Genomic DNA, 22,847 nt, shown 5'->3' on the forward strand with positions numbered 1-22,847 from the left:
TGCTCTGGCGGGCCGCATGCGGCCCGCGGGCCACGTGTTTGAGACCTCTGTTTTAAACGAAGGCCTTTAAAAAAATATCGCGTTTTTTCAGAATTGTCTATTATGCCATTATCCACTCATTTGTGTGCCTTGGAGTCGAATTTCACCACAATACACCAGCAAATGCTGTGTCAACAAAAAGAGTTTGTGTACCATCTAAAAATACCACATTTACCGCTCTCGTATTCGAAATTTCATGCTGGTGACGTCATATTTTCTGATACGATTGTTGACACCAGAGTTGGATCAATTGTAATTTGTAATTGTAATTGAATGTAATTAATTACATTTTTCAATGTAATTGTAATGTAATTGTAATTAGAGCATTTTTATTTTGTGTAATTGTAATTGTAATTGTAATTTGACAAAAATTTTGCTCAATTACAATTTAAATTACATTAAATTGCTATTGAGACCTGACAAGCACAACATAAAACAATTGACTTATAATGCATTCTCTTTAAATGTCGACAAGGAATTTGGTGGATCCATTCGCGGAAGCCCTTGACTGCGCCCTTGCGGGCGAAGTTTTATTTTTACCGCCATGCTGGCCTCGGCTGCCATTGTATACAATTTTTAGATTACTAACCAACGGATGGATTCGCAACACGTGACTCACGATTGAATACGCCGAGAAGCGAACTGCTGAGCCGGCTAAAAGCAGCAGAATTGATATTCCCATAGCTGGCGATCCAAGCGTCGAAATTTGATATGTATGGTCCTAATCGAAAGCTAGTGTCGCACTGATTCCGCAATAAAAGTATATTTCCAGGCAATGGTACCATCCCAAAATAGTCGTGAAAGTCTGGGAATCGGCATTGTTCTGAACAATCGCTGGGCGTAATTGGTAATTGTTGTGGATATGCTGCTGCAGCGCTCTCACTTTTCAGAACAGTCGGCCTTAAACGGCTATTTTGGAGCAGTTACATTGCCCTGACGAGATTTTATTTTGTATTTTCGGAATTAGTACATCAATAGCTTACGATAAAGACCAGATGCATCAAATTTGGACGCATGGATCGCCAGCTCTAGGACTACAAAGTTTGCTGCTTTTAGCCGGCTCTGCAGTATGTTTGTCGGCGCATTCATCCGTGACTCACATCTTGCGCATCTATCCGTGGGCTGGCAATCTACAATACGATTTCAGATCACGATGCTGCATCGTTATTTCGTCTGGCTAACTAACCAGACCACTGGATATTATATAACGTCTTATCTGACAAAGCACGGTTTTGTTTTCACTCCTCATCCTAATTCCTACGTCCCTCGATAAAAAGAATATGATATCTTAAATTATATACTATAGACGCAAATCCAACACGTGCATATATTATAATACTTTTTCAACGACATACTGCACCCTATCCTTAATCCTAACCCATAGGAAATTACGTAAATAACATTGTACATTTCCAATTACGTGAGCCATAATTACCGAGCATTCAAAACACGCTTATATTACGCCACAATGACATCTCACATAGCATACTATGTACGCACATAAACGCATTTATTACAACACAATCTGAACTAGACTAGAATTGTTGTTAAATACGACGCTACGGTTGTCAAGGAGCACGGTTGAATTTATGATTATTAAATTACATGTTCAACAGCAGCAATTGTAATTGTAATTGTAATGTAATTGAAGCATGCAAAGAGTAATTGTAATTGTAATTGTAATTTGATATTTTTAGCATGGAGTAATTGTAATTGTAATGTAATTGAAACATTCATGAAAGTAATTGTAATTGTAATTGTAATTGAACTGAAATAATGTAATTGATCCAACTCTGGTTGACACACGATAGGGTTTCAATTATAACAAAAACCAAGTTAAAACAAGCATATTTAAAACAAGGCCCTTGTTTAAAACAATTTTATCTTTTCTTTTTAGGCGATGACCTCACGAATATTCAATTCAACGCCCTATTTTAAACATGTTTGTTTCAAATTGAGTTTTGTTTTAAATGCAACCCTAATTGTATGGATGTGCGATGTGTTTCATAATCTCACATGAAAATAGGATTCTGTCTTTATACCAGATATCTTCAAAATATATGACGGTAGTGGTAGTTGAAATGACACGCTTGTTTGCGACTGATTCTATGAATCTTAGTGTTTCGCAATGTATCACCATCGCCATCCCATAGAGTGCGGTCGTGGGTCGAGACTTCTTTGATATATGAGTATTTCAATAGCTTCCTCGGTCATGCAGTTCATGTTAATTGACGCGACATAAATAACTCGGCGTCTGGTTGTTTGCGCATAAAATTTCCTGCATCATATAGGAACATATGCTAACTTATCCCTTAGAGATCATGGACCCCTGTAAATAGCCTTTAAATCATGTTCAATCTACAAAACTGGTGTTGGGATGAGTTCCACGGACTCAGAGCGCGAAGATGCGTCCAGATTGTGGCACCCTCTAATTCAGGGGTTCCCAACCTTTTTCGACTCATCGCCCCCATATCAAGCAGTTTGCATACGACGCCAACTGGGGAGCGATATCGATCACGTTGGGAGCCACTGCTCTCATCGAAGAGCTATTGCCCGTAATCAACCGATGTTGATGAATCCGGTTGCAATCACAATTCCGAATTATCCTTACCTTTGAACTGCTTGAAAATCCTAACAACTCATCTGAAGATCGCGTGCGCTTCATCATGCAGGTATCGGTTACTTTCACAGTGAAGATCGCAAGACGATTTAAAAGAGCGTCTGCTATAAACGATTTACTCCGAATCTGCTCTTCACAGGCTGAATGCTAACGCGTATTGAGATTGCAATCCCCACCTTACAGACGACGATATCTATTGCCACTTTTTCTTCAACTGCGATATACATGGTGTGAAGCCCGCTGCGTTTATCACTCCATTCTTTTTCCCAGAGCACTTTTCCATTGCTTCCCGTGAAGCAGCATTGTTTCATTCCTTCAATGGGATTGCTGGTTTACACTTGAACACAAGAAGGCGGCAATCACCGATCGGTATAATTAATGCATCACCTGCGTAGTCTACCCCTATGAATTGAACACCAAGCCCGCATTCCGCCGATACCCTTCCTCCAGCAACATGAAGAACAATAGCTCTAATTGAGTTGAATCTGCGTGCCGCAGCATGTGCCAATTAGTCAATTCTTGGTGTAACTGAAGCCGTTCCGAGTTCCGGTATCCAACGATATAACTTCGATTACGCTGTGATGCGAAGGCATTGTTTGTCAGCCTTGTCTTCGAACATGACATGCTGTCTTCGTATCTGATATGCATCTGGCCAAGAACGACGGTTAAATGGAATCCATTTAGTATTGGTCTTTGATTAGTGCCCATTCCAAGTATTTCATTTGGTGCGATTGCTCGGTATTTCACAGCCTGGGCCGTTGACTATTTGCAACTTCACTTCTGTTTGGATAGAGCTAATTTATATTTTAACACTGGAACTCAGCCTCGAAGTAGATAGAAATCGATATTGCAATTTATTGTGTTTAATCACGTCTCAGTCGTAACTCCGAACAGTTACGGCGTTATCATATTTATCGCATCTATTTAGTACAAATGCCTCTGTAGACAGCGTAAACAGATGAAATATCCTAGGCCACCACTAAAACATTTTTTATATTCACATCAACCAAAGCTCGAAATTATGTGACGAAATGAACATCTACATACAATGTTATCCCATATTCCACCATCAGCAGCTGCATCCACAGAGAAGAGCTATCACGTTCCCAGGAATCGGTCAGTGGATATAAAAATCACGATACAACCTTAGAAAATCAGAGTAAGGTACCGAACATTTTGTTGCAGTGGCTTCAACCTCATCGTTAATATCGATTGCTTATTATCTGCGTATTAAACGTTTACGTTCAGCGGCTGTCACACTAAAATCCGGTCCCTGTATACCACATTCTATTCCAGCGCGGGTCCCAAGAGCGGATAAATTGGTATTAGAACTCCTTTGCATAGAGATGGTCCGTAACGAAGAACTTCTACTTCTTCGAATTACTCAAGTATGATTTGCTTATTTGTAATACCTAGCCTACTCAAGTCGTTATGTTCACATACCACTTCCACTTTTATACGTAACGGCAGTTTATTCAAAACAACCTACTTTTTGGACTTCTGACGTTGCGAGATAAAAATTGGTTTGGGATAGGTTTCACTCGCATTTACGAGTGAAATTGTTTTGGCGACGGGGTGGAATAGCCCCTGTATCACGGTAACTGAGTATAGTTTAGCCTTTAGAATATTGAACCCCTTTAAAATGGCATCAATCGTTTTGTGATAGGCGTGAAGATGCGCCATGCAATTGCGAAATGGCCTGCTTTGATCGCCTACTGGAAGTATGCGACATCTGAATCAAATCTACTTTTTGCAAATACTTACTTTGGTACTTTTCCAAGGTTCATTTTATTCTTCCACTAGAATGGGGGTTCTTAGAATATGGCTCGCGAAGGATATAAATTTGGGTGGCGACCGCTCAAAGCGATTGCTAAATTTCTTGCAACAAATAAATTTCTTTGGGCTTCGCGCGATAGCCCGTGATTGGATTGGATTGTACTGTACATATACAAGGTGTGATGTCATAATATCACTTGTTTTACATTGGTTTCTCTGGAAAGGTCTAACACAGTGGTTCCCAACCTTTTTCGACTCATCGCCCCCTTTTGAAGCTCCGCACCGATCATCGCCCCCCAAATGTTGGGAACCGAAAAACAGCACTTCGTCAGGCCCCCCAAAACGTCGGTCTTTGGCCCCATATGGTGATAAACCAGACCCCCCTCAGCCAGTGGACTTTTTGTCGCTACATATCGGCTACACCCTACTTCATGTACTGTTTGGTGGTAATCACCGTATTTCGCCTAAACGCGCGAAGCGCGACAAATTCATATAATTTATGTTTGAATCGGTCAATATGATCGGGAATTGCATATATGTTACTATCAATTGTATATCCTCTTTCTGCTCACGTAATCAGATTTTCCGGTAGAGCTGAGTGTGGTGTGTGTTGGAAAAGGTAGGATCCCTAAATAATAATTTAACATCTTGGGGCGGAATCGTTGCTACATTGACTTCGTTACATGATGCTCTTTCGTGACCTCCTATATCTGCTATGTCAAAAGATATAGAAATCGTCAAAACGTAGCAAACTAAAAGACGCACATGATTTCAAATTGGTATTTCTTTACTGGCAAATAATTTTTTCCTTGCGGGATGGCATTTGTCCTGTAGGGTTAAGGTCGCCAGGACCGGAACATTCGGCGCCAGCCATTGAGGTGCCTATGGACAATTAAACATATATGTATCGAAGTTTTCGGTCTGCACAAGGGCATTCCTTTTCGGCCAAGGTCTTATCGCAGCTGATCGTTCTGGCATACTTCTCGAGTCGCATGTTACATGGCCTCAAACTTCATTTGTCTTGATGTGTCATGGCCCAGTAATGGCAGACGCCGAAGTGTCCCATTTCCATAAATCATTCGTATTTTTGTTGGGTGGCGGGTACCCCAAAATGAAGATGTATAAAAACGTTAAATCGCGCGCAGCGCGAACAATTTTTGAAAAAGTTGCACGAATTTCTGAAAAATTACTCCATAATTTATGTTAATTCACGAAATAATTATGGGCCCCTTCGAGTTCACCTCCCTCCACCCCCAATTGGGAGGTTTGGGGTGCGGCAGTTATGGCCCCGACTCCAAAATAGCCGTTCTAACGCGCCATCGCCCCCTATCGCCCCCTTCGTTGTTTTCGCCCCCTATCGCCCCCTTCGTCTGTTTTCGCCCCCTATCGCCCCCTTCGGTATTTTCGCCCCCCTAGAACGCCAAATCGCCCCCTGGGGGGCGATATCGCCCACGTTGGGAACCACTGGTCTAACATGATCAATTGATCAAGGTACAGTGAGGGAAAGAGCGCGGCCGTAAATGGTGCACCCGATATTTTTTTTGAATACGCAAATAATTTACAAAAATGAATCAACTTTATTCTCAATTGTAAAAGAGCAGAATATTCCTAATATCGCTTCACGCCGCCGGGTACCGTTGGGCTGATATAAACAAAGGGTGTGTAATGTGTTCATTGGTATTTTGAGGCCACCCTCTCCACCCACGCCGGGACACATGAATACATAAAGTTTAGGCTGCATGCGGCTGCGTCCAAAATGCACTGCGAAAAATAACCAGATAAATGCGATAAAATCTTGGCCCAAAATGACCGTTGTTGGTTGGCCAAAACCTTCAATATTGATGTTCGGCACCGAATAGTCCCGTTGTAAAAATGTGGTCCGTAGAGGAAAGTTATGCAACCCGGTTTGAAATCCTGTGCGTCACACGTGTTTCGCAAAACTGCGTTGCATACAACTATGGTTGTCCGCACCTTCTCTACTTCAAACATGTCGGTAAATACGTATCATACTGACAGTAAAAATTCATTCGTGTTGATGTGGGAGGCTTTGGTCGCGAGATGCCAAAAAAAATCAGATTTGGGTCGCGGTGTAAAAGGTTCATGAACCACTGCTTTGGAAGTACTTTTGACATATGTTATACTTGTAATTGAGCAGACAAATGGGGCATCATCTCTACTTCTACTCTCGTACCAACGATGACGACTTTAACCAGATATGCATTTGCATCAATAAATTCTGAAACGTCGTCAGGACTTGTATATCAACTTGATGGCTTCATTTAGTAAGAGCATTTCTACATACTATGACAGATTTAGAATTGAAAATATCCTAAATAATGACCGGGCCAAGAATGATGACAGAAAATACACGGCAAGGATCTTCTAAAACCAGGGTTGGTAAACTCAATTTGGTGTGGGGGCCGTATTGAAAACTTTTGATCGCTGGCGGTATGCGCCAGTCAAATGATGCCAAAATGCAGGGTTGCAACCAAGTCATAAGTCTTCGAGTCACAAGTCAATCTCACGCTTACAGTTTTGACTCGAGTCAAGTCGAGTCATTTTTAATCAGGGTTGTAACCAAGTCACAAGGCTTCGAGTCACAAGTCAATCTCACTTTTATAGTTTTGACTCGAGTCAGGTCGAGTCATTTTCAATTCACCACCGAGTCAAGTCCGAGTCCGAGGTTCGAGTCCGAGTCCAAATCATTGTGTTGACTGCTCAGTTTCTAGCTGAAGTCTTGTTAAACCCACTTTTGTAACTCTGTTTGGTGATATCGAATGGCTCGCATTTATTATCTTCTGATTTTCCTCACTTTTAACAGTTTCTGGTCGCTTTTTCAAGTACAAGTACTAATAGACGAAATTACAATTGGTGGTTACTTTACTATTCTTCGAAATTACAATGAAATGTCGGTTTTGGCCGTCTGAGTCTCGAGTCATATGACTTGGTTCGAGTCAGACGCAATGACTCGAGTCCAAGTCGAGTCAATACACAGATTGATTCGAGTCGAGTCGAGTCATTTCCGTATTTTGAGAAAATGACTCGAGTCAAGTCGAGTCATCAGAAAATCGTGACTCGAGTCGAGTCATGACTCGAGTCATTACAACCCTGTTTTTAGTTCACCACCGAGTCTGGTCCTAGTGCAAGCCAGCGAGCAGAGTGTCGAGTCCAAGTCATGGTATTATGACTCGAGTCCGAGTCCACGTCATTGCGTTGACTGCTCAGTTTCGAGTGAAGTCTTGTTAAAACCACTTTTTACTATGTTTGGTGATATCGAATGGTTCACATTTAAAATAGACCAATTTTTCTCGCTCTTCCCCGTTTCTGGTCGCATTTTCCAGCACCAATAGGCAAAATACCCAGAGTGTGGTTACTTTACTATTCTTCGAAATTACAATGAAATATCGGTCTTGGCCTTTGAGACTCGAGTCAAATGACTTGGTCCGAGACCTGCGCAATGGCTCGAGTCCAAGTCGAGTCAATACACATATGGACTCGATTCGAGTCGATTCATTTCCGTATTTTGAGAGAATGACTCGAGTCAAGTCGAGTCATCGGAAAATCGCGACTCGTGTCGGACTCGAGTCGAGTCATGACTCTAGTTATTATAACCCTCCTAAAATGTTACTTTCAAATCCAGACCTTAGTTTTTCACCGGAATCATTTATTTTGAAGTCTAAGCCTAATATGTAATATTACGGATTGTGGCCACATGTGTATTAGCAAATAATGGAAGTGACAAAATACGACTCGAGACCGACTGCATACAATACACGTATGTGTACGGGTACCGGCTCACACCATCTGGTTAGAGCACGACGGACACATCCCGGATTCACCTGTGCGATTGGCAATACGGGAAAGGTTCTTATGTTGAGTTTTATTTTATTGCTTTGTGTGACTAGTAAATTAACTGGAAATGTGGCAGAGATCTTTGCTCGCTCGTATTGAATTTAGTATTGCGCCCATCAGTTATTAACTGTAACAGGAATGTATGCCAAACAAAGCAACGTCCATGTGAGGTTGTGGGGTACAACACTAAACAGTATTGCCGATTGCCGATCTAAAACCTTGTGCAATTCATTTTATATGAATTATAATAAACCACCGCACTCATGGAAACCCGTTGCAAATAACGCCGGAATATATTCGCGCGCAGCGCGACGAATAATTTCAGGATTTCACAGAGTTTGTCGACTGTTAATTTGCAATGAGAATTCTAATACGCCCTCCTCTGCGACGCCATTTTTCTTCGGTGTCCCTCATACTGCCACCTGAGCCCAGCGCCCCCAATATCGTCCCCCGAGCGTTTCCGCGCCCTTCAACATCCAAATCGCCCCCTGGGGGAGCTGGAGCCCACGTTAAGAAACACTGATGTGAATTGCATAGAACGGTGTTGCATTGTTGTTATTGCCACGGTGAATCATTACATTTGGGTCCATTATCCAGGACAGCTCGTCTTGAATTTGTCTCTTTAGCAGTCTACACCCATCACTTGATTGACGTACGTATCCACAATAATCGCAACTTATAGAATTGGTTAGTCAATGATTACAAGCCTGTAACGTCACGGGACGCGATGAAATGCGGAACACATTATTCTTCGTGGAAACAAAGGCAAATCCCACGGACGAAACAACAGTTTACTACTGGGTGTAACGATTCAAATGGAGCCAATTATGCTCAGGCCGGATGATGTTCCAGTTTGTAATTATTTCTAAAATCTGTCCAAACCTATTCGTAAATTTTCCTCCCTTCTTCCGCTGTGGATGTAGGCTACGTTGCTGGATGTAGGCCCATACCTAGGCCACACACGAGGGCTTTGTAGTCCACTATAACATTTTTGAGTGGCGGAAAAAGTTATGGTTAACATTGGGAATAATTTTATGAATCACAGCAAACAAATGGAATTTTCAATAGACGAAAAAGTACAGCTACAATCTATATATACTTTCCGTCTTCACCATATGATATTTCTGCCTGTTACGAGCCGCAATATATAAAATAATGTTTGAGCTGGTACCGACTGCTCGTTTTGTGTCAGCAACATCTCGTACGACGTATTTCGGATACTAAATTTCCAGTACAATTAAGAAACATATGCCTACATAACTTCTGGATTTGGCTATAATTGGATTATGGCATTTGTAATGATGTAGCGAAACACGATCAAATTCCGAGTTGGGTTTATGGTCACAACTAGGGAGGGATGGTGTGAACGTGAAGTCCACGTTGGCGTTCTGTGTGTGAACCTCAGAAACTTAGACAGTGAACTTTTTCATATATTGCAATATTACAGTCTTTCACGTCATTATGACATCTTTGGTTGAAATTCTTTGCATTTCAACTTCGAACCACTCTATTGCATGGCGCTGTTGACATGAAAATATCAACACTAAACTAGCATGCACCTTGCCAATCTCGAAATTTCACTTGCTTTGTTGCAAACGTTTGCTCTAAATATTCACCAACCCGCAATCACACAACATCAAATGCGGGTCAAGCTCACCGCAGAGACTCACTAAATATTCACAAACAGCGGTTTATCTGGGCTCCTCATCGCTAACCTCGCGGCGATTGCAGTGTATGAAAAAGCCCAGAGTGAATGTGGGCCGAGACAAAAGTCGGCAGCAAAGACTCAAGGTACGGACGCACGATAAACGAAAGTGAACGTTGGTGAAAGAGCTCGAGCATGGAACTCAAAAAGACCGAAATAAAGACACTGATGTTGATGAAACTACGGCGCTGGGCTCAAAGGACCTTATAGGCCAGTCCTTCCCAACCTTTTTCAGTTCGCGACCAACTTTTCATCCAAATATCAATGTGCCACATACCTGACGCCCTTTCGCGACTAACGTTTAAACCACTGCATGTTCGTGGGCGCACGTTTTTCTGCGGTCAGTGCATACGTGACAGTTATCTTGTCGCGCCTGGCGTAAATATTTTCCCGTATTCATGATGGCATAAACATGCCATATGTCTTGGTATGTCGTGGCGCGGTAATGGCCGACGCCGATGTCAAATCGCGCACAGCGCAATGAAAAATTTGAAAGATGTTCAATATTTCTACAAACAAATACTCCATCATTCATGTTGATTCGTTAGAACATTTTGGCCCCTCTTCGAGCTCGATGTACCAATTATGGGGTTGCAATGGGGCAGTTAAGGTCCTGCTAGTAACAGATGATTACAGACGTGAAAGGCTTATCTATGCTCCTCGCCATACGATCTGCTTAAGCGGTGTTAAAAAAGTCCGGAAGTACTCTAAATCGTCAGATGCAAAATCATAATAAAAATATCGGCCTGGTGTAAATGACCAATGCAGTCGAAAAACACCATGAATACCACAAACAACAACATACGAGGGACCGCGTATCGATCGGCAATTCGTCCATCACGTCGAACACAAAGGGGTTATGAGTAGGGCTGGGCAAAATCGAGTACCTGAGTGATTCGATTCTGAATCACGTAATATGCTTCGAGTCGAGTCGAGTAATCGAGTATTACTCATTATGACGTCACAACAGGATGTACTATGTCGAAGTTCAAATATGAACCTTTTATGCCACCACAAAGAACGTAATACCTGTTATCTGGATGATAATGACTTCGGAAATGTGTTATTTCCAGTAACGTTCGTAGCTTTGTACTGTGCCTGGTATGCTGAAACACGGCCAATCAAGGTTTCACGGCTTCCTCAGTGGAAAATAGTATCAAAACTATAATTCTTGTCAGTAAAATAACTTTCAGTTGCGAGGAGCGTATAATATCAGTACTCGAAAAAATCGTATTTTACTACTCGACTCGAATCATTAAAATTACTACTCGATTCTGATTCGAGTACTCGAATCATTTTGCCCAGCCCTAGTTATGAGTAGGGCAGGGCAAAATCGAGTACCTGAGTGATTCGATTCTGAATCACGTAATATGCTTCGAGTAAAGTCGAGTAATCGAGTATCACTCAGTATGACGTCATAACAGAAGGTAATACGCCAAAGTTCAAATATGTACCGTTTATCCCACCACAAAGAATATAATGCCTGTTATCCTTCTCATAAATGATACTTTGGTATTTTTCGACCATACCGATTTCATTCCACTTGGTGACAATGTTGTGGGATAATCATGACTTCGGAAATGTGCTACGTCCAGTAACTTTCGTAGCTTTGTAGGATATGTTTCGTATGCTACAATACCGCCAATCAATGTTTCAAGGCTTCAACAGTGGATGATGGTATCGAAACTATAATTCTAGTTGATAAATTAACTTTCAGTACTCGAAAAAACCGTCTTTTGCTACTCGACTCGAATCATTAAAATTAATACTCTATTCAGATTCGAGTACTCGAATCATTGTGCCCAGCCCTAGTCCCGAGTTTTCAATCAAGTGGCGTTATCTTTTGCATCATAATTCGTAAACGCGTTATAGGCTGCCAGTTGTCAATTTGTGAAAAGAAATAACAGCCTGCTGATAACGATATTTCCACGGCAATAAGCAGAATGATCATCATCGCCAATTGAAATTCGTGTCCAATTCGGACGGTACAGTTAAGAAACGGATTATAGAATATTGATATCGCTCTGCAATGGCGGCTTCAGTGAAGCCATTATCTAGGTGACAGTCGGCAGGGTCATTATCGGAAATATTTGTGCGTAGGAATGGTACGCAGCGTACGCAGTTTTTATAGATAACTGGTTATCTATAGTCTGTTCCGGTTTGGTTTATCACATAATCGTTGCGATCAACCGGTTTCCTTAATCCTGGGTTGATAAATCCTGACGAACGCGATAATCGAGTTTATTGCTAATCCAACTTTATTAACTTCGCCCTTAATTCCCAGAAAAAATACGCATGATTTATATAAAAGAGCATTTCGGCGTCGGTCATTACCGTGACACGATGCACCAAGATATATGAAGTTTTAGGCCATATAATATGCGACTCCGAGACGTGTACCAGAACAACCGGCAGCGTGAAAACCTTTACCGGAAAGAACTGCCGACTGACCGAAAACTTCGATATACATATAGATGTTTAACCGTCCATGTGCGTCTATATGGCTGACGCCGAATCTTCCTGTCCTCGCAATTTGAACCCCACAAGACAAATGCCATCCCGCAGAGAAAAATTATTTGTCAGTGCAGATATGTCAATTTGAAATCGTGTGCGTCTTTTCGTTCAGTACAGTGGTTCTTAACCTTTTTTCTTCAAGCGCCCCCTTTCAAAAATTATCGTGCTCCAGCGCCCCCCAACTTCATATTGTAAGGAACGTAATAAAGACAATGAGTAAGAGGGAGGGCCGTAACAGCACTTCGTCAACCCCCCTAAAAACGATTGCATTGCGCACCCATAGCGTGATAAACCGAACTTCTGAGGGCTTCGCCCCCACGAACCCCATATCGTGATTTTGATGGTCAGCAAAGTTTGTGTGGCCTGGTCGCCCTAGGTACCAAAATTTTCTATAATGCATGAATGAATAGGTGGTAATTACATCCCAGCAAACACTCGATGTCCAGTTGACTTCCGGTGGAATTGCCGGCAGGACGTCCGGTAACTTACGACCGTCACCTCCCTGGAGTGAGTTTGTCGACAACTAGGGACGTCCTGTCTGCTCTCTGAGTACGTCCGCAATGACGTGTTGTGGACATGAAGCGACTCCTCATGGACGCGGCTGACCTATCCTGGACGTCACATGGTTCCCTATGGACGCGTCTGACGTACTGTGGACGTGACGCCACTCCCTGTGGACGTCATGCCACTCCCTATGGACGCCAGTCCACGTACTGCGGACGTGTTATTCGCCCCTGTTCAAGTCCTCAGGACTCCCTGTGGAATACTTAATGATCTCTATGATTACCTCCTCCACTTCGATACCTGCTCTGCTCCCACTACATGGAATCCAACATCATATAAGCTCACAAACTGTTTATATTCGGTTACTGGAAAACGACAATTGCAAATTTCAAGTAAAACATTAATTAAAGAACTCTTATTATTTAATTTAACAAAGTTAAGGATTAACTGAAAATTCGATCACAAAATTATAAATATATGAAATAAATTTGTCAAATGAATTTTGGAAATATCACAGCTAGTTTTAACTAACTAACATGACAAACATTCCAATTGAGGTGCATACGAGAAATTTGAAACAAACGTGTCAAAGGAATTTGACAAAGGACAACCGCTAAGACAATTAAAAACAGACATAAGCAATCATAAGTAGGAACTACCATTGCAAGACGTAAAACGATGCATCGGCTGTACCGCATCATGTTAAGAGCGCGAGCGCGTATTCGTCTTTGGCAATAAACTTTGGTTGCAACAACAGGTTTCTTCTCAGTCCTTGTTTTGCCTGAAGCACATAAAAACAATGTCAGCAAATTGTATGTAGATACACTCTTCATAGCACATGAAATATGTATCAGAACTTCACTATATATTTCCACTTGCATTAATTGTAATATGTCTTGTAAATCGCTACTTCTATTTGTACTTGAGTGAAAATTTATGACGATACTATGACTACTGCGTCTATTTGAGCGTGGAGAGCTTCTGAACTAGCGATACAGAGTATGCGTCAGCCAATCAAATCAACTTGTGGAAACACCCAGGGCTGTAATTGCAATGAGTCGAGTTGCGATTTCTAGTGACTCGAGTCTTTTTCTCAAAATTCGGAAATGACTCGACTCGAGTCAATCTATGTAATGACTCGGACAAGTCATATGAATCGAGACTCGGACGGACAAGACCGATAACACACTAGTGTAACCACACTATTGGTATTTCGTCTAATGGTAGCAGTACTTGAAAATGCGACCAGAAACTGTTAAAGGTGAGAAAAATCAGTAGCCTATATTATAAATGCGAACCGTTGATATCACCGAACAGAGTTATAAAAACTGGATTAAACAAGAATTTAGCTGGAAACTGAGCAGTCAACGCAATGGTTGAACTTGAGTCATAACACCATGACTCGGACTCGACCCTATACTCGCTAACTTGGACTTGACTCGGTGGTGAATTGGAAATGACTCGACTTGACTCGAGTCAAAACTATATAAGTGAGATTGACTTGTGACTTGGCTACAACCCTGGAAACATCTAAAGTACATACTTGAGTACTTTTCAAAAATTATACTTTCACATCAATTAGTTTGGACAAGACTTGTAAATCACTGCTTGTACCAGAGTGGAAATACATGGCGTTACTACTACTTCTACTCCATTGATGATACAACAAATACTTCTACTTGAGTGCTGAAAACAACTACGTTTTTGACCATCTCTGTTCAGAAGCATGCACCTACGACTCAGGGTTGTAACCAAGTCACAAGTCAATCTCAATTTTATAGTTTTGACTCGAGTCAATTTGAGTCATTTTCAATTCACCACCGAGTCAAGTCCGAGTCCAAGTCATTGTGTTGACGCTCAGTTTCCAGTTAAAGCCTTGTTAACCCACTTGTTATAACTGTGTTTGGTGATATCGAATGGTTCTCAATTCTCATTCAAAATATAGCCTACTAATTTTCCTCACTTTTAGCAGTTTCTGGTCGCATTTTCGAATACAAGTACCAATAGATGAATTCCCAATAGTGTGGTCACTTTACTATACTTCGAAATTGCAATGAAATGTTGGTCTCGAGTCATATGACTTGGTTCGAGTCATGCGCAATGACTCGAGTCCGAGTCGAGTCAATATACAGATTGACTCGAGTAGAGTCAAATCATTTCCGAATTTTGCGAAAATGACTCGAGTCAAGTCAAGTCATCAGAAAATCGGGACACGAGTCGAGTCATGACTCGATTCAATACAACCCTGCTACGACTACATACAATAAGCCTCGACATTTCGACTGTGTCCACTTTTTGAAACTACTCACCCCAGTAGCCTACTTTTTCGAACTTCACTTTCTACTTATACTTGAAAGGTAGTTTGATGTCTTGTAAATCGCTATTGATACTTAAGTACTAACTACGACTACTCCGAGTCTCCGACCATCTTTGTTTGGAAGCGACCACCTAGAATAACTAGGGCTGGCCAGTGGCCACAATGATTCTAGTACTTGAATCTGAATTGAGTATTAATTCCAATGATTCGAGTCGAGTAAGTGAAAGTAAATTTCGTGTACGAATATAGAATCGAAATTCTAATTCTCAGTAAAGTATTATATATTTTCAGTATTCGAAACTATATAATACTTTACCGAGAATTCGAATTTCGATTCTATATATCACACACTGTGCAATCCTTATATTAATGAAGATTTCAAGGCGTTCGATAAGCCCGCTACCCCAAATTTACCAAGATATCAATTCATTAGGGCAGCGGTAAGCTCCACTGTCGCCTTGTGAACCACTAATTATGCTGGAGTAGATGTTAACAGCGTTGCTACTACTTCTACTCAAGTGCAAACAATGATTACTTTGATCACCCCACCAACTATTGAGTATGCAACGGTCTGTGGACATACGGGTATGCGACACATGAGCATGCGAGTTAAATTACGGGTTAGGGTTGAATTTAAGCTTGGGCTTGGGGTCGGGATATATAGCGGTTAATTTCAGTGTTATGTTTCGGGTTAGGGTTAGTTTTGGGGTTATGAAGTCACATACTGAAGTGACGCGTGCTAAACTGTTCCATGCTCATGCTCAACTGTCGTTTTCCATTGTGTCGCATGCTCATATGTCGGACAATCGTATGCAACACATCGACCAAATCTACTTTTTAAAAGTTATTAATAGAGCATATTTCAGAACTTCATTTTCGACTTCCATTTCAAATAGATTTGACACACCTTGTAGCTTGTTACATCTACGTGTGTATAAATTCATGACATTACTTCAACTTAAGTACAAAAGATGATTACTTTGACCACCTCTGGTTTCTATATAGTCTGTTCAACGTTTTTTACCTTCGATTGCTTTCTGAGTTTTTCCCGAGCATGGCGCAGCACCGATTTTGTAGAGTAAAAGCAACGCTTGTTCTAGGTCACAGTAGTTCTTCCAAACGATCTCGGCCCCAGTCTAGAAGGCATTCTTCGTACAGCCTGCTTGACGTTGTTGCCATCAATTGAAGACATTGTCGATCTAGAAAATTTAAATGATTAGAATAGGTTTAGTGAAGGCATTTGTCAAGAACTGAAGCCAGGTATCCATAACATCCTGTTGAAAAAACAAAAACAATGGTGTACAAGTACAAGCTTGGCACATGAGTACTCGAATCTAAATCGAGTATTAATTCGATTACCAGTAAACTCAGCCCATTGAACCCAGCCTACGGTAAACTCGGCCTTCGGAGGTGAACTCGGCCTAAACCTAAGCCTCTCCAACCCTAATCTTGGGATGCACCTAATTCACGATGTGCGATCTGATCCTTGACGTTCTGCACTCTTCGTCAACATTATACAGCTCCGTACGTTCAATATAACATTTTATACATCCGACATACGATACCGCCCCCAGTAGGAATAACATTCATGCGACATATCCGCCACCACCAATTCGCCATTGCCTTCAATTAATAATACGATTCACGACATTTATAATAATTTGTATTGACAAAGTCACCATGGGCCCAGTTCACCGAAGGCCGAGTTCAATAGGCCGAATTCGTCATGGGCCGAGTTCACTGGTCACCATTAATTCTATTGATTCGAGCCAACTAGATGACTTTTTCAAGTAGGCCTTCTGAAATTATACGCTCTTTGCCACCAAGAGTACAGTTATCAATGAAATTATATCTTTGATACCATTTTCCAATGTGGAAGTAGCATACAAAATACGTAGTACAAAGCTATTCACTTTAGTGGAAATGACATATCTGTGAAGTCATGATTAACCCACAGCATAGTCACAAAGTGCAATGAAATAGGTATCAGTCGAAAATATACCAAATTATCTGTAATTTAGTGTGATGTAAAACTAGCATTGCATCATTGTATGTTCTTAGTAGAAACATCAAAGATACGTTTTCAACTTTCCATAATACTCATACTGTTATGACTGTTATGAGTATAACATCATAATGAGTGATTATCGAATACTTGACACTTAACACCAGATTCAGAATCAATCACTCTTCACTCAGGTGCTCGATTTTGCCAAGCCCTACTAAACAGAACAGAAGTGATGCAGCCAACCTGAGATATCTATGGAAATCATGTATACCAGATTAGCGTCACTGTGAATTATGGCACACTTGGATTCAACGAAACATCAGGTCGTAGAGTTACAATATCAAAATATCATGCAGCAATTCTGAGCACCACTAGCGAAATCCTGATCGGGAACCACCGTCACAGAGTCTATTTGCGCATCATTTATGACACTTTTTTCAGGCTAATAAATCGCTGATTAATGAACATGAACAATCATAAATCATCACTCCAACTTACATGAATGATTCATCTTCTTAATCCATGGACAATGCACGACTGGGATGCGTTGCTCCGAAGTTGTAAAGTACTATATAACATTGCCTGTTCCATATTTAGACTCCTGCGAAAAATGAAGCGATGATGTATACGCAGACCCATATATGCCCCTGCCTCATCCGCATAAGAGTCCATTGATAATAAGGGTCAATAGTGTGCTTTCTTATTCATGACAACATGACTATCAGCAATCAGTCTTCCCTAGGGCCCATCTACTTTGTGAATGTCGCTGTAATGTAGGCAATGTTATTGCCGTGCAATATATTTTGTGAATGTCGGCATAATGTCTCCGTGCAATATACTTATTGGAAGGTAATGGGCGAAATATCAAGATCAATGTCAACTCAAGGTCCGAGAAGAAGTGAAAATTCAAATGGAATAATTATCTACTTTCACCAATTTTAAACTTTCATAATACATGACAAGGAACGCGCAAGATATCCAATGAGCTATAAATGCGACTATAATTTTTGCGACTACTATTTCTTACCAGGGATTTCAAGATATCGTATAGATAAGCTATATGTAAATTATAAGTTATCGTTATATTGCAAGTTATAAGTAAGCATTTTCGTTATATTGCAAGTTATAAGTAAGCATTTTAAGTATGTTGCACGGCGACATTGCCGACATTGCGACAACCCGTCTGCCCCATGAACATGTTAAAATCCATGTAGTATATAATTGGTTTAGCATTGGGGTATCATTAAATTAGGCTGAGGTTAAAGTTGGGTTAACTATAATGATTGTTCCTAGAATACCCTAACATTAAACTAATAATAAAGCCATACATTTTGACATGTTCACCGAAAACCCCAACTAGTTTCAATGGTTATAATGTTGTTGTGGACACAACACAAAATTACAACGAATACGATAATAAATATGCCAGTCAATAGGATGCAAATATTCATTACCATAGGTGCAACAATAGTTTTCAGCCACAAATTCAGCAATCTCACATTCCGTAAAGGAACATCCTATAATACACTTTCAAATTATGTAGCTATATAAACCAAGGCTATAATACATTCATCGATGCTGCATCTGGTTTGCTGCATGGATCTTGCAGTCTTTGGAAATTCTTTTCAAACTTTTCATAGTATATACCGTACACATCAAACAGAAGTTGGATATTACAACAACATGAAACCCACTGTGCTGCAAATCGAACTTCAATGATTGCACATAATTAAATATTATCATGATCATGCTCATCGCTATATAGTATTTCAAGTACTGCATAGGTTTACGATTAGCGGCGGGTCGATTAGTTTCGTTCGTACATGATAAACCGCGGCGCAGACGTGCCACTAGAATCATAGTGAAATTCATGACGGTTATCGCAGTTAATGATGACCGAGGCTGTTGCTGTTCAATAAATATAGCACTCAAATACCAAGCTTCCCCGCTCTCTGCCTTTCTAGTACTCATGACAGCGACAATATCAATAATAATCAATAGCACGCACAATCCATCCACGCCGTTAAGTATCCTATTCTAAACTAAACCATTCCTGTGATAAACCCGTCACTCCGCCATTACTACAAAACCTGTTCTTTCAAATTCAAACTGAATCACGCGCGCGCATGCTCGCCAGACAGAAGAACGCAGTCTTTATTGGTTTTATGGTTGAATGAATTTCAAGCAACAGGCGTGCTCGGCTCGACACTCGAGACTCGACAGGTATCGGAATGCCTCATATCACTGAGCTATATGCATTATCGCTGGCCTCTTGCGCAGTACGGCCTCAATTATCGATAATAGCCGGGCAGACTGAGTAGTTCCGTGATTGGAATAGTCATCACCATACCATTATAACGGATGTCAAGTTTTCATTTCGGAAGATTCCACATGCATTGGGTATACGGTATATTTGAAATAACATATATTTTGCCTTGATGTGGACTTTTCGATCCAGTAATGTCACAATAAAATAGCTGTATGTCTCTATATCGTACATTATATCTCTAACAATGCGCAACCGCGATCATCGATAGCTGGGCTTCTGAAGTTCCGCGCGATAGAAAATCATCGCCATATCATCAATCAACATTCTCGTATTCACTCCGATAGATTACAAATGGTGAAATGTATCATGACATTCATGAGTGTATTCAGAAAACTATTTTGCATTGATTGCACAATGCACACTTGAATTCATAGAAAGTAGGGACATCCTGACGAACTCCTGTGTAGGTGGCATCCAGGCATCACACCATTATGACATCCACTGGTGACTGGAACAGGAGCATTCTAAAATTCACTTCCTCTGGTAGTCACCTGGAGTTACATAAATTGACGTCCAATGTTGGGCATACTGAGCAAGTCCTCCGTAACTGAGGGTGGGAGGTGGGACGAGTGGGAACAATTGTGGACATACCAGTAACTCCACGGGATATCGGGTGTTTGCTGGGATATATAAGTCGCTATAAACTTTTTATCCTCTCAGCCCACGTAATCAGATTTACCAGTAGCACTGAGTGAGCTGTTGTATAGGAGAATAAAGGGCAGGTAATTAATAATTAAACATATTCAGGCGTGCCCGCAGGTACAATTATTCGTTACCAGGGCCGTAACAGCACTTTTTCAGCCCCCCCCCCCAAACAAAAAACGTTGGTCCTGGGCCCCCATTGGGTTATAAATCAAACTTCCGGGGGACTTCACTCCCAGACCCCCATTAGGCTGTCCGCTATTTGCTGATAGCCTATTAGGTATCTACATTGTTTGTCTATTTGCTGAGGCAGCTATTCTCGCCTAGTTGCGCGAAGTGCGAAAAATTTCACTAATTAATGATTGAATTGGTCAATATCATCGGGAATTGCATGTAAATTGAGATCAATTTTTATCCTCTCTCTGCTCACGTAAACACATTTACCGGTAGAGCTGAGTGAGGTGCAATGTTCCCTCTAAGCTGCGCACGTGCGCAGTGCTGACACGGTCTCTGCGCACAGAAAATCTACGTTGCGCACAACAAATCCGGAGTTATTACCTTTTTTTAGTCGTTACGCACTGTTATCCAAGGGTCAGCGCAGTGAGTTGTTGAGTGTGCGCGCAGACTCATCAAAACTTGAAGCGAACATTGTGAGGTTTCTTGGAAACTGTAGGGCCCGTTACTAATAATTAAACATATATGGGCGGGCGAACCCGTTGGTATGACTTCGTTGCATGATGTTATTTCGTGACCCCCTGTCTGCAATACCAAAAAATATAGAATCGCTCAACGGGGATATCGCCCAAAAGGAATATCCCTGTCGCCCAATCGTACTAAACTAAAAGACGCACACGATTTCAGATTGGTATTTCTTCACTGACATATCACTTTCCCTGCCAGATGGAATCCGTCTTCTGGGGTTCAGATTGCCAAGACAGGAACATTCGGTGTCAGTCATTTAGGCGCCCATGGACAATTAAACTTATATGTATTTTGAAGGCTATATGTAACGAAGTTTTCGGTGTTAATTTGCTCTGAATACTCATTAAGGATATGTCCTATCACCACATCATCTACTGCGAAGCCATTTTTCTCCAGCGCCCCCCATACCGCCCCCATGAGCCCAGCGCCCCCCATATCGCCCCCTGAGCGTTTCCGCCCCCCTTTAAAATCGCCAGCGCCCCCTGGGGGGGGGGGGCGCTGGTGGCAAGGTTAAGAACCACTGGTTTAGTACGTTTGGGCGATTTCAATATCTTTTGACATAGCAGACAGAAGATCACGAAATAACATCATGTAACGAAGTCATTTTATCAACGGGCGCCAATATGTTTAAAACAAAATTATTTAGGCAGAACATCTAAGAGCCGTTTCTGGGGTTTCTGAGGTTACTGATTTCGAATATCACATTAGTTTTGTCAGATTGGCTCTCTGTCAGAAGATATTTATACCCCTAAAGAAGCCCAAAATTACTGTATTTACCCTTCACTTTGTAGGAAGAAAATAGTAGTTTTTTCTAATTTTCTACTGCGCATAAATAGCTAATTGACTATGAAGAACCCTCATGTCATTCTCAGTCATTCTATCAATATTAACATGTCATGATATGCGAAATATTTCTTTGTCAAAAAAGCAGTTTGACAAGCCTAAAATTGTACTTTTGCACAACGGAAATTCATATTCTCCTGTATCAATTGGTCACCATACCAAGATTAAAAAGGAGTATAAAACTATAAAATATGTCCTTGAAAGGCTCGACTACAATACTCATACGTGTCTCATTTCTTTTGACTGGTAAATGGATAATTTTCCACTGAGTCAACAAAGTGGGTTTACCTAGTAGGTATACGAGAAGCGTAAATCTGTTATCTGGTATATTCGAATACCGATGAAAGATTCCAATTTCACATTAGGAGGAGTTCCCAGAATGTAATTTCTCCTAAGATGTAGTAAATAAATCTTTTCAGATGATCACAAAACACCCAACTACAAACAGTTGGTCCGAAAATTCGTATATGTATATCGAAAACTTGGAACAAACATGAGCATAAAAGCTCACTTCCTGTTCAGTCATCTTGATATATTTCCCGATCATCTTGTTGATTAGCAAGGGGAGAGGTTTTACCAAGAAATCAGAACAACAAAAGAAAGATACCATGGCAGATGAGATGAATCATTGAACATATTATGTCAGACCATTGCCGGAACCTTTCGAGAAACTGCACTAAATAGCTTACAGGCGAAAATCGTACAAAAAACAATTTCGATTTAAAATATATCAATAATAGTGTATTCCAACGTATCATTTCAAATTTACAATAGGTGGTTGATGTAAAACTGATTGTATTAACGCCACGTTATTTGAGTATCTAGGTCAGTGGTTCCCAACCTGTGGTACGCGTACCACTAGTGGGACGCGAAGGTCTTCCAGGTGGTACGCGAGTAGATTCTGTTTTTTTTTCTACCAAAGGGAGTTAGGCTACTATAGTTCAGGTGAGGTTGATTTTCAGTTTTTTGAAGCCGTCGTCTCACGCTATTCTTCAT

At 41.0% G+C, this 22,847-nt stretch overlaps 2 long non-coding RNA genes across 2 annotated transcripts; one reads left to right on the forward strand and one right to left on the reverse strand.

The window, feature by feature from the left end:
- Positions 1-277: 277 nt before the first annotated feature.
- LOC145454929 (uncharacterized) lies at positions 278-1,307 on the forward strand. Its single transcript, XR_013920252.1, has 2 exons — positions 278-566; positions 981-1,307. It is a non-coding gene; the product is annotated as an uncharacterized LOC145454929 (long non-coding RNA).
- A 12,039-nt stretch (positions 1,308-13,346) lies between these two features.
- LOC145455663 (uncharacterized) lies at positions 13,347-17,829 on the reverse strand. Its single transcript, XR_013920386.1, has 2 exons — positions 16,352-17,829; positions 13,347-13,791 (listed from the first exon to the last, which is right to left on the reverse strand). It is a non-coding gene; the product is annotated as an uncharacterized LOC145455663 (long non-coding RNA).
- Positions 17,830-22,847: the final 5,018 nt, after the last annotated feature.

Source organism: Botryllus schlosseri, chromosome 14 (genome assembly GCF_051294905.1).
Source record: "Botryllus schlosseri isolate E-star chromosome 14, Bs_hap1, whole genome shotgun sequence".
Lineage (NCBI taxonomy): Eukaryota > Metazoa > Chordata > Ascidiacea > Stolidobranchia > Styelidae > Botryllus > Botryllus schlosseri.